The 12667-nt window shown below is 43.0% G+C and overlaps 1 protein-coding gene and 1 long non-coding RNA gene across 2 annotated transcripts in view; one reads left to right on the forward strand and one right to left on the reverse strand.

The window, feature by feature from the left end:
• LOC134476997 (uncharacterized) overlaps positions 1-12667 on the reverse strand; it is a 134841-nt gene that overhangs the window by 49000 nt on the left and 73174 nt on the right. Inside the window, exon 2 of the long non-coding RNA XR_010048860.1 lies at positions 1828-1903. This is a non-coding gene — a long non-coding RNA (uncharacterized LOC134476997). The remainder of the gene's footprint in view (positions 1-1827; positions 1904-12667) is intronic.
• Ccdc3 (coiled-coil domain containing 3) overlaps positions 1-12667 on the forward strand; it is a 106342-nt gene that overhangs the window by 18656 nt on the left and 75019 nt on the right. The gene's annotated exons all lie outside the window — the stretch shown is intronic.

The raw sequence follows: 12667 nt of genomic DNA on the forward strand, positions 1-12667 counted from the left end.
TTCTCTTCCAATACTTTCCTGATCATGTCATATAATCATGAGGCTTTGCCAGGCAGCTGATTCCATGGGATAACTGAAGTTAAAGGGTAGTAGTAGGAATTTATTATCTCCATTTATATTGTGTCATAGTTTGGATTTGAAATATTTCTCAATCTGCTAAAGGCTTGGATGCTAACAGACGAGTTTTTTTGGAAGTGATTGGTCATGAGGGTCCAATTGCATCAAGTGACTTGATCAATGAGATCACAGTGTAATGGCATTATTTGGAGATTTTAGAAACAAGAGAGGGGCCCATTTGAATGGGACAGATCATGAGGGTGACTTTGGGGTTATTATCTGGTCTTCCCCTCTGGCTTTGTCTGTCTGTCTGTCTGTCTCTCTCTCTTACTTCTTCTTCTTCTTCTTCTTCTTCTTCTTCTTCTTCTTCTTCTTCTTCTTCACTGTTATGAGATGAGAACTTTGCTCACCACATTTTTTTGTGATGTGTCTGCCCTATTTTAGTCACACAGCCATGGAACCCATCAACCATAGATTAAAATGTCTGAAACCATCAGCTTGCTTCAGCAGTATATATGCTAAAATAAATCTTTCCTCCTTAAAGTTAATTTATGTAAGGTATTCTGTCATAGGAATGAAAAGCTGTGACTAAGGCACATTTAACAACTTTGAGTCTTTAATCCCACAATGTGAGTAGAACAGGTATTTCCAAGAAAGGGTGGGGATAGTGGATTTTTGTCTGGATAACGAAACATACACCACCCAGGTAACACCATCCTTGCCCAAGCCCATGCCTGGGTTCATCCCTCTGGTCTGTTGCTTTCAAGGAAGATTAAATTAGATACTGAGAGGAAGGGGCAGTGGTGAATATAATAGGCAATAATGGTGCAGTCAACATATGTTTTGCATTTGTGTGAAGATGTTACAGCGTGACACTATTCAGTACAATTAACATACACTGATTTAAAAAGCCATATTTATTCCCAGCATGTGTTTTTATCAGTATTGATTGGAAGCTACTAATGAGCAGTAATCTTATCTTTTAAATCCAGTTCTTTTATAAACAATAGGAATTTAACATGTGTCTGTTTATGATGAAATATTACTATGGTTGACGAAGTCAGCAATAAGTCTTGACTAATGTTTGGACACTGCTTGTGAAGTGTTACTGGAGAGGCCTCATAAGGGTTAGATTTTCTGTTATCAAAGAACATTAATTAACTGAAACCCTCTGTGAGGATCATTTCGTTAGCCTCTAGTTCATCCATGTTGCAAACACTTTTTTTCCCGCTCCTGGGTTTTGTGCTTTCCGGAGAGACCTTTCCAAGGAAATTGGTTTGAGATGCTCAGCTTTTCATTATTGCACTCAGCAGCTGTTCTGTGGGGTGGGGGGATCTGCTGTCTTCCTTTGAGAAGGTCTTTGGATTCCCGTATCGGCAGGCACTTAGAGATAGCCAGGGAACAGTTAGAAGTCATGGCTTACTCCATTACAGACACTTGCAGGTGGCGGGTCCTGTCTTTAGCTCTGGACCAGGGAAGACTCAGACAGCATCAGAGCTCTGCTCCTCCCTCTGTGTCTGTGGCTGTACCCTTCAGCTTCTCCAAACATCATCTGCTTCATTTATAGAATCAGGATAACAAGCCCCTTTCTGGCATGATTCTGAGATCTAAATGAGATTTGCATGCAGAGCACGGCGCAGGCCATGCCACAGATAAAAAGAAGTGGTTAGCAGGTAAATGCAGCCCTTGGGCTTGGAAAATACCAAAATGGCCTTTTGGCCCATTTAATTACCATCTCAATCTTGCTCACCAGGGTGATACAGTTGTTACCTGATCTGTTTATCTACACTGATGTCCCGGTCATCTGCGGTCCAGAGTCTGCATCCAGATTCACATTTGGTGTCATCTATTTGATGAGAATAGACAAATATATATGAGATCTTTCCATCATCATGTCATTTTACAGAATAGTTCCACTGCCCAAAGAGTCTTCTAGGTTCTACCAATTCATGCTTATCCCAAGAATTACTGCATTTTCAGCCAAAACTAAGTTATATCATGCATTGGATATGGCATATTTATATATCATTCTCTGGGGCTGTGGATTTTTGCCCTGATGCTTTAACCTTGTGTGGAAGCACTTTCTGTCTTCAAATCCCTGCTCAGCTAGATCTCCATGTCCACCCCTCCCCCCATCCGGACTCCATACACTAGGTATTCTTTGAAGATAGGGAGCCCTTCCTCTCTGTCTTTGCTTCCCAGATCCTAGCATAAAATGTGTGTTCTGCAAATGCTCTGTGAATGAGTGTTTAATCAACAGCTTCTGAAAAACCACTTCTTTTCATTATTGCTGTGCCGTGGCCATCTCCTTGACTGAGGCCACCCTTCCCTCCCTTCAGCTGCTGCCCCTTCCTATTCTCTGCCCACCAGGCTGAGGGGAAATGGCACAGAGGGCTCATCTCCTAAGGTGTACATGGGTTGCTGGTCAGCCAAATGTGAACGTGTGGCTCTGAGCAAAGAGCCAGGCTGTGATCAGGTTGAGATGGTGCTGCTCCAATGCCTGGTTTTGATTCAGGGAGATCCAGGGCTTACAGGCAAGTATGGAAACTTTAGGGGTATAAGGATTCCTGTCTCCTGCCTTAGAGACAGCGTAGCATAGTGCAGAGGGGAGTGCCCGGGAGCTCAAAGTCATGATTATGCTTTTTTGTTGTTGTTGTTGCTGGTACTGTGAATTGAACCCAGGCCTTATGCATGTTAGGCAGGCACCCTACCACTGAGCTACCTCCCTAGTCCTTGACTACGTTCTGATTTCCACCTAGTTCATTCCATCTCATTGAAACCTGGAGAAACTAGATTATCTACCTGCAAACTAGGATTAAGCTAACTTTGTTACCCTTGCTAACATGGTTAAAGGATGCAAAGCATGAAATGCTGTGAGGTTTTTCATAAGACTTGCTAGTTAGCTCTCAGCTGTCAGCAGGACCCCTTCCTGGTGCCTGGTGATGGACACCAGCTGGTCCAGGGCCACTGCTGTAGGCCTTGGTATCTGAACACAGGGCAGCTTGGATGTGCTGAAAACACAAGACGATGATTTGGCATGGATTTGTCCCCCTATTCTCTGAGTAGGAGGCACCCAAAGGCTACTGAAACTCACCGTGTTCTCATGACTCTATGAGCTAGAACCAATGACCAGCAGGTTGAGTCAGAGTTTGGGCTCAGTACAAGGCCTCAAGTGTTCCATCAAGGACAGTGGGAGGCCTGGGGCATGCACGTGACTGGGTAGGAAGTGCAGTTAGTCCTCCTCACTAAGTCCTCTGAGACAGGCAGTGACTATGAAGGCCCTGTGTGGAGGGCATTTATGAGAGCGATAGCCCCTGCTTGCTGCTAGGTCAGGGGCCTGGGAATCCAACCCACGACACTAATCTAAGTCTTGGAAAGTGACTGACATGAAAACTTCACAGAGTGACTATGGCAGAGCTAGTTAGATGTGGACTAGGTTTCTGGCATTGTCACTCTGAGCTTTTGAAATTCCTCAGCCTGAGCCACTTCGGGATCTTGGTGATGGTTCCGTGAGACAGTGTACATAAAAGACGAATCTGTGGTACACGGTAGATGTTCAGAAACATCTATCAATGATGACACTGCTATCCTTGAGATTGCTGTAGTAAACCCCTAAGTGTACAGTTCAGTGGTGCTAAGTATACGCACATTGTTACACCACAGAACTGCAGAACTCCTTCATCGGGTATAAGGGAAACTCCCATTAAATAGCAACTCATTCTCTCTCGCCCAGTATACTCTACCTTCTACTCTTCTTCCTCCCACCACTGGCAACCAAGCTTCTAATTTGAGTCTCCATAAATGACTGTTCTAGGTAATACAATTGGCAGAACCATAGGTATGTTTGTTATGTGAATTAAACTATTTAGCATGACACCCTCAATCATCCATCTTGTAGCATATGACAAAGGCTTTGTTTGATTGAGTTTTATTTGAGGTTGAATCAGGGCCTTGTGTGTGCTTGAAAATACTCTACCGCTGCACTACATGTCTTTAAAAGGCTAAATACTATCCTGTTGAACATGTTTTCTTTAGCCATGATGGACATGGGGGTCATTTCTGCTCATGGCTATTAGCGATAGTGCTGCCCTGGATGTGCTGGCCAATATCTGTTTGAGTCTTTGCTTTCACTTCTCTTGGGTTTATCCTCAGAAATAAAATTGCTGATTCTGTTTTAATTTTTGAGAAACCACCATGCTGTTTCCCACAGCAACTGCATGCTTTACATTCCCACCGACAGAACACATGGGCCTCAAAAGAACAAAAACAAACCAGAGTCTCAGTTCCATGTCATCATCCAATTTTTTCAGTTTCTGTTTTGTTTCTTTAAAATAGTGACCATCCCAATGGATGTGAAGAGGTATCTCATTAGGATTTTGATTTGCATTGTGTAATGATTATTAATGTTGAACAGTTTTTCATGCACATTTTGGACATCTGTCAAATACCTTTTTTGTGAAGCACAGAATGGCATTTTATATACAGGGGCCTTTTCCTACTTGTCTGCCCACCAGAGTGACAGTTCCCTGTGTCTTGTAGGCCCAGAGGCATTCTTAAGCACCCAGTGTGACCAATGAACCACTGGACTAGTTGTGAGATCAGTTTTCTCATTTAAAAATGAAATAATAATAGAATCTACTTGCTAGTTTGTTTGGAGAATTAAAATCCATTAATTCCTGTTACTACATGTATCATAAGTACATAATGGCTTCATTATTGTCACTGTGATTATTGTCTTCTGACTTCTCTCTCTACTACGTCATCCTCCTGTCCATTTCTTATCCATTCCTCTGCCTTGGATTTGGGCTCCAGCATGTGCCCTTAACCCTGGAAGTAGGAGAGAAAAGAAGAGGATTCTGGGACTGTGGTGGGTCTGTATTCATCCTCCCCTCAGTCTCCTAACCACCCCTACCTCGGTTCCATTTCACTGTTAGCCTGGCTTTATTCCCCTACGTCTGGAAGAATGGTTAGTATTTTTTTCTCTAGTACTGGGAATTGAACCAGGGTCTTCTCACAGAGCTACGTTCCCAACCCATTTTTGTTTTTTTGAGAGAGCGTCTCATTAAGTTACTAAGTTTCCCAAGCTGAACTTGAACTTGTGATCCTCCTGCCTTAGTCTCCCAAAGAGCTGAGATTACAGATGTGAGCTGCTACTCTCAACTGGTCATTACTGTTTTAGGAACTGGCAAGAGAGTTTTCTTACTGGACGTTGAGGGATGGGCCTCTGGGGCCCGCTGGAAGTGAGTAAACCTTGGCTCTAGGCATGCATAGGCTTCTCTGGGCCGCTGGGAGAACTGTGAATGACGAGTTCCTGAGTCCTGTGCTGCTTTTCTTATTAACTCTCACAACCACAGAAATCACGATCCAAGGTCACAGAGAAATCCCAGGTTCTCTGATGCTTACTCTGGTTCCTGTTTCACCATATTTTGCCATGGTAAGTCCCTGACTTACAAACATTCAAGCTGTGAACTCTCACAGATACCAATGGACCTCACATTATGAATGTTAGTAGCCACAAAAAATCGTGGAAATAGCTCCTACGTCTGCCTGACTTGGTCACAGCTGTGCTACTATGGGCGCACTGCATGGTGTGATGCTGTGCAGAGTGTGGTGCACAGTCAGCCCAGGATGTCTGCAAGCAGGAGGAAAAGCAGTGATGCCGTGGAGGGGACTTCTGGGAAGCACAAAGCAATGCGCATTGTTTGTTTGCATCGAAGTCCGTCAGACTTAGGAGGGAATCTGACTTCCCAATGTTCTCCCAGATGGAACTTGGTCATAAGTGAACAATTTACTGTATTTGTGGGAAGGCTGGGGTCATGCAAGAGGCTTTGGGCCTAGGAGATCTGAGTCGGGTTTACTTGTGAGCCCAAATCTCATAGAAACTGGGTAGTGGAGACAGTAACATCTTTCAGTGATGCCGGAAACTCAGACTCAAGCCTGGAGGCACGTGGTTGGCTCCTTCACTTTTCCTGACCACAGGGCTGATTCAGACAGGCCAGAGCAGTGGCTTTCCCAAAGAGCACTCCTTCAGCACTCAGGGATGAGGTCAGAATGTCTGGTGTCGCTTGGTCCCCAGGGCTATGCCGCTTGCTCAGCCCTTTCCTCCCCATTGGGCTCTGTCTGGGCACCTCCTTTCTCATTTAACCTGTGACTTCCTGAGGTTTGGGCTGCTGTATTTGCCAATACCAGGACATGGCTAGAGACTGGGGCTTGTACTGTGCTGATAAAGTTGTATTTCCTGCATCTCTAAGGACGGAGCTTATGTGGTCTCCTTTCCCGCAGGATCCATCAGACTGTTTACTGACAGTGGAGTCCCCAGAAGTAAAACAACCCATGGGCTTTGTTTTTTTATGACATCTACTGGCCCCTAGCAAAATGCCTATCACATAGGGCGATTCAAAGGCAGCTGCATTGTTGTTCTTACTGTTGCTTTTATTCCTCACAATGCCAAAAGAAAGATGACACTGTCCCCATTTTGCAAATAAGAAACCAAGTTTAGAGGAGAAGCCTGGCTGGTCATGGGGTGTAATGATGGGATTAGAACTCAATTTGTGCAGATTTGAAGTCAGGATCATCATGACATCCCTCATTCTGCCCCTAATGAGAAACAAAGCCAAGCTGGTTTCTGAGATTCCTCCTTTTAAAAACCTGCATTGTGATCCCACGTCTCTGAATCAGCTAAAGGACTTCCTTTTCACCCACGCTTGGGAAAGTAGACAAGAACTACAAAGGTGACAGGGGTTCAACTAAGAGTGGATTGTGGCTGAGGGTGAGGACTTTGGCCCATCAGGAGAGCCAGGATGCCAGGCTGGAAGGAAAGGCAGAAGCTCTGTGTCTGTGCACAGTGTGTGGTGGTTTGCAAGTGAGGCCAGTTACTGTTCTGCAGCCAGTCAGCTGAGGGTGGAGAGGAGAGGAGGCTCCCAGCCTGGGAGGCAGACAGAGTGCTTCTGAAGGACAGGAGAGTTCAGCGGTCCTGGACAGCCTTGGGCACTTGACTGCATCTGGGAATAGGAGGGATGCAAAGAAGCAATGCCTGCCTGTCATCCCTGTTATTCAGGAGCCTCTGGATGGGGGGTCGCAAGTTCGAGCAAGCCTGGGTAACTTAGCAAGACCATGTATCAAAATAAATTGAATTAAAGGGACTGGGACTGTACTTCAGTGGTAAAGAACTTGCCTACCAAGTGCTAAGCCCTGGGTTCCATCCCTAATACTCCTCCTAAAAAAATCAAGCCCAGAAATCATACAGTTGTCACAAACATGGGCAGGAGATTGGTCAGTGTGGTGTAGGGGGACCCAGGTCCAGAGGCTGTTTGGGGTGATGGGCAGCAGAGCTGGAAGCTGAAATTTCCGGCTCAGGGAGACACTGCATCTGGCAAGCGGGAGGTTACTGATGGTATTTGACTTTCCCACATGTCCATCTGCAGTGAGAGAGGATCAAAGGCTCCCAAAGACTAAGCCAGTTCACTCTGTAGGACCTGCAGACAGCAAGAAAATCTCTGCATTTGTCTTGGAAAGATGGACACCATATGGATTTTCTGCCCAGGTTTGGCCCCTTTCCTGCTCAATGCAGGGTTTTAATTTCATGGTGTCCTTCCTGAAAGAGAGTGAGGAGTCTGGGCAGTAGATGGCATAAGGTCTGACTGCACCTCACGGCAGCCAAGGGCTTTCCTTCCCTTAAAATCACTGTACTTCTGTATATTCATGTATTGATGAGCCTGGAAATTACACCTGTCATTTGATAAATTCCTGAATTAAATGATGGACACTAAGAAGTAGAATAACCATTCTGATATGATAGTCCCAACTGTGCTGCTCCCAGGCAGAAATGTGGTGGAAGGACACAGGGGCACAAAGCTGCTAATTCATGGTGGCCAGGACTCAGAGCAGAACAGTGCTAACAAGAGAGATGTCCTCCAAAGCCATGCCTCTAAAACCTTCTTCCAAGGGGTCCCCACCTCCTAATTGCAACTTAGTTGTGAGTTTCGGTAGATTAATTCCCTGCTTGGTCTGGCGTCCGCATGACCCACTCACCTCTCCAGGGGTCTCAGCCCAGGCAGGCTGAGAACTGGCACACCCATTCTGTAATCAGGCTGTTTTCTTACTATTGAGAGTTTTGAGCACCTGAAGTAATTTTTATTATTAATCACTTAATTCAACATCTGGTTTGCAGATTTCCTCCTCCTCTCTGTACACTATATCTCACCTCTGTTGAATATTTTCTTTGCTTTATGGAAGCTTTATAGTTTGAAATACTCTCACTTATCTGGTTTCTCCTTTGTTGCCTGTGCTATTGGGGTCATATCCATAATCCTTGCTTACCCGAATGCCACAGAACTTTCCCACTATGTTTTCTTCTAGTAGTTTTAACAGTTTCAGATTTTCTTAAATCCATTTTGAGATTTTTATAGTGATGTAATATGAGGTACAATTTTATTTTTTGTGCATGTGAATGTCTGGCTTTCTGAGTACAATTTATTGAAGAGACTGTCATTTACTATGTGTGTACATATGCACACATCTATTTGTAGTACTGGGGATTATTAAACCCAGATCCTTCACACTGAGCTATATCCTTAGTCATATTTTTATTTTTTGAAAGAGGTCTGGCTAAGTTGCTCAGGATTCTCAAAAACTTATGCACCATCTGCGTCAGCCTCTTAGAGGAGTAGGATTATAGGAATGAATACACCACCATTTCCAACACCATTTTATGTTTTTGGCATCTTTGCCCAAAATCTGGTTTATAAATGTGCAGATTTATTTATAAGCCTTCTCTTGAAGGATGAGTTATCTCAGTGTTGTGTTTTATAAGCTATTTATAGCTCAAATCCCCAACTGCTGGTGTCTAACAGTTAATGACTTATGACTACATAAGAAAAAGAAACATTAACAATTAACAAAACATCACTACCTTGTTTATGCATTGAATATTATAGCTTGATGTTTCTAAGATGCACTGGTTTTTCTAAGGCGTGCTTGGTTTTTCTAAAATGTACTGAAATAGTCAAAACCACCAAAGTTTAAGAAAATAATGATATTACATTTGCCTTCCCATCTACCTGGTGGCACTGCAATTGTTTTATGCCTATAATGAACATGAGCACACACAGACACACACAAAGTTAGCCTTTGGCTGTGAATTAGAAATGTGGATCAAACTCTGATGAACTTGCTAAACAATTTCAAGGTTAGTTGTGGCATACGTATTTATGTATGACTGGTTTTTAAGTGCCCTTATCTTAGTACTTATTGACAGAATGGGAGAGAAAATTTCCTCCTGTCCTCTGAGGTTGAGAAACTGGGTCTTTGAAATAAGCTACAGCAGGCAGATAAACAGGAGAAAAGCTATACATACATTGAGAGGTCACGAGGCAGAAAAAGTAAATACCTCTCAAACAGCGCAATTTAGAATACTATGTGCACTCTTCATAAGGAGAAAGGGGAAGAGAGATGTAGGCAACTTATGGGAGGAAAAGGAATTTGGGGAAAGGGACATGAACTGTTAAAAAACAGACCATTTGTGACGTGAGCCTGAATGGGGTGTCAACTGCTAGTGTCTCCTTTTGTGACAAGATTAAGTTTCTTGGTTGATGGAATGCCTATGAAGACACTGAAGAAGACTGAAGTCTTTTTGGAGGATCTCTCTTCAGGCAGGTAAAGGAGATTCATAGAAACTTTCCACGGCTTGGCTGTTTTCAAATGCTTTCACTTGAAGTCACCAGACACCAAAGTGGCACATTTTGGGGTAGCATATCTTGAACTTGCTCACCTTCCTTTTTAATTTTATGTGCAAACCTTACTCTCAAATGCCTGCGTATTCTTAGGTCATTTACCAGCATAAAGTTGTGATGTTAAGGCATTTATCCTCTTTGTCTTTTCATCTGTAAAATGGCACTATTAATACCATTAAAAATGCTGTTGGCTGCACATAAGAGAGATCTGGACTCAACTAACTCATAACAATGAGGAAATGTATTACCACATGAGACAAGAAAGCAAAAGCAAAGTAGATCAAGACGCAGGATATCCATGGCCCCGGACCTCTCTCACTGATCCTTTTGGCATGGGCATTCTCTCTGTGGTATTTTGTCCCCAAGCTAACTTTCTTCATGACTGCAAAAGACTGCAGTGGTTCCACGTATCAGTGCCAGGCCTGTCCATATCCAAGGAGAAAGACATACTGCCTTCCTGTGTAGCTTTCATTAAGACCAACAGCGCCCCCAAAATGTCCTCATGAGCAACTTTTCTCTCCCTACAACTAGCAGACTTTTCACCCATCACTAGCCAGAAGTACATCACTTCCCTGACTGTAAAGAGCCCCTTTAATTGTCTTAGACCAATAAGGATCCACCTCCAAGAATATCCCCTTCTTGAAGTAATGACCATGTGAAAGAGGATATAACTTTAACAAAACTGGGGTTCAAATGAGAGAGGTGACAGATTTAGGCAACAAGCATGGAATTATTATGAGGGGCAGTTGACATAGCACAAGATTTAATTTGTTAACATATATAAAACTCTCCAAACAGTGCTTAAGCCATGGGAAGTGATTTATTATATATTTGCTGTTATTATTGTGATTAGCATTGGACTGGATATAGCAAAGTGAGCCATACCATTGCAAAAAATAATTGTGAATAATTCTGTTTGATTAGAGATAAAGAGAGAAAGATGGATGCTATAGGTAAGCAAAGGAGAAGCTGGGCCTCAGAACCAAAGGCAGTGGGTTTGGTCATAGTCTGTACGCTAGGAAGCGTCAGGGTAACTTCCTAAGAAACGGGAGATGCTACTGCCCAGCTTCCCAATGAGATCCAGTCTCGGCAGCCTCTTCTTTCCCAGTTACTTTTATTTACTAGTTGGAAGGGCTGATTCGCTGCAAGCGTATTTTTTTAAAGCAACCAAGGTATCTTAACCAAATATTTAGATTCCATTTCTTTTGGTGGGGAAAGAACAGAGGTGGGAAGTAGCGTGTTACATATGAAGGTATGCAAATTTAAATATCCCTGTATGAAAAGCACACACGTAACACTTGTAAGAAACCACAGAAAAGCTCTCGTAAACCCTTGCCAAAAAAGGAAAAGAAGAAAAATTTGCTTCTTAAGCTCTTAGCTATAACTAAAAATAATCTTCTTAGTCTATGTTTGATACATTACTCAAGAAAGACTTTACTCTGTGTATCTTCAGTGATTTCTCAGGGTTCTTCCCCCCTCCCCCAATACCATCTGACTTAAAGTGAATCCCAGTTAGAGCTCATGGCTTTTTATACCATTTGGGATTTAGCTTTTTTGTTCTGGCCACTTGATGTGAGATTTTTAAGCATAACAGAGATAATTGTAAAACTACTGATCATGTCTTCAAAAGGAAAATGCAGTTCTGGATGAAAAAGCCCATTTCACATGAGTGCATTAAGCTTTTTCCTGAAGCCTTGAAGAGATTTTGGGGATTGCTGATTGTGACATATTTTTTCTTCAATACAAAGCAAATTATTTAAAAAAAACTTACAATAGACTTTGTCCTATCAGGGACAAAGTGAAGTGGGACTTTGTCCCACTTCAGGGAAACCAAAGAAGGCATGGAGAAATTTTGGAGCTTTTAATCTGGCATGGAAAATAGTAGTTTCTGTTTTCACTCATCTTGGCCTTCTTTCAAATTTTCTTTCAATCTTCTTAGTGAGAAATGTTCCATTATTTAGAATTCACTTTGTAAAACTTGACCTTTGCCAAACTCTCTATTTGGTATTTAGCATAGGCAAGTTCAAATAATAACTTCTTCCTTTATCAGAGGCTTGGGCCGCAAAAATGGTACAAAGGGTCTTTCTCTGAATGTCTAGAATATTTTGTTTGACATTTGAGGTACAGTGAATTACTTAGAAGCTTCCTGAGGGGCTAACACAAAACTGGATCACCACGGGAACAATTGTAATGGAAACTGCTGATTTCATCTGATGACAGGGGTGAGGAGGTCCTTGAGCGTAAGCTGCATTAGCTCCTGCATTAGCTTGCCAAACCTTCTGCAAATCAGTCTCATAGATCTTGCTGTCCTGAGATGTTCAGGCTGAAGAACACACAGGGATGGAGAGGTAGGGTACGGTGGCCCAGAGCCTTAGGGGAAAAGTCATAGGAAAAAATGCTGTGAAATGTTTATGCCAAAATCTTTTTAAGGTCTCCCAATGACCATTCCTATAAATAGATTTGTTACATTAATCTGTGGCTAGGATAACAGACTAATAGAATTCCCCCCCCCCCATTCTTTTAAGGTCTTATTTGGATCCCATTGTTATTTGGCTTTAAAGGGAATAATGGTTATAAGCAGTGAGTTGACTCACCTGCCTTTCCCTGACGTATTTTGGAAAGAGCACATTTAGTAGTAGGTAGATGCTACTCATGATGCTAGATTTTCAAAATAACTCTGATGTCCAGTTAGCACCCTCACCTCTGAGACTCAGAGAGGTTAAGCCACCTGCGCAAGCCACTGAGCTCAGGCAGAATCAGGGCTGGGGCCACATCTCCTGTAGTGCCGTTTCTGGACAGAGGTTCTTCCTGCCAGCACCTCCAAGGATATCTAAGTTGCAAGGAGAAGACACGTTTGTGGATGTCTCCTCCTTTGTTAG

This window comes from Cavia porcellus, unplaced genomic scaffold (genome assembly GCF_034190915.1).
Source record: "Cavia porcellus strain 051 isolate PalLab524CR breed Dunkin Hartley unplaced genomic scaffold, mCavPor4.1 scaffold_7, whole genome shotgun sequence".
Lineage (NCBI taxonomy): Eukaryota > Metazoa > Chordata > Mammalia > Rodentia > Caviidae > Cavia > Cavia porcellus.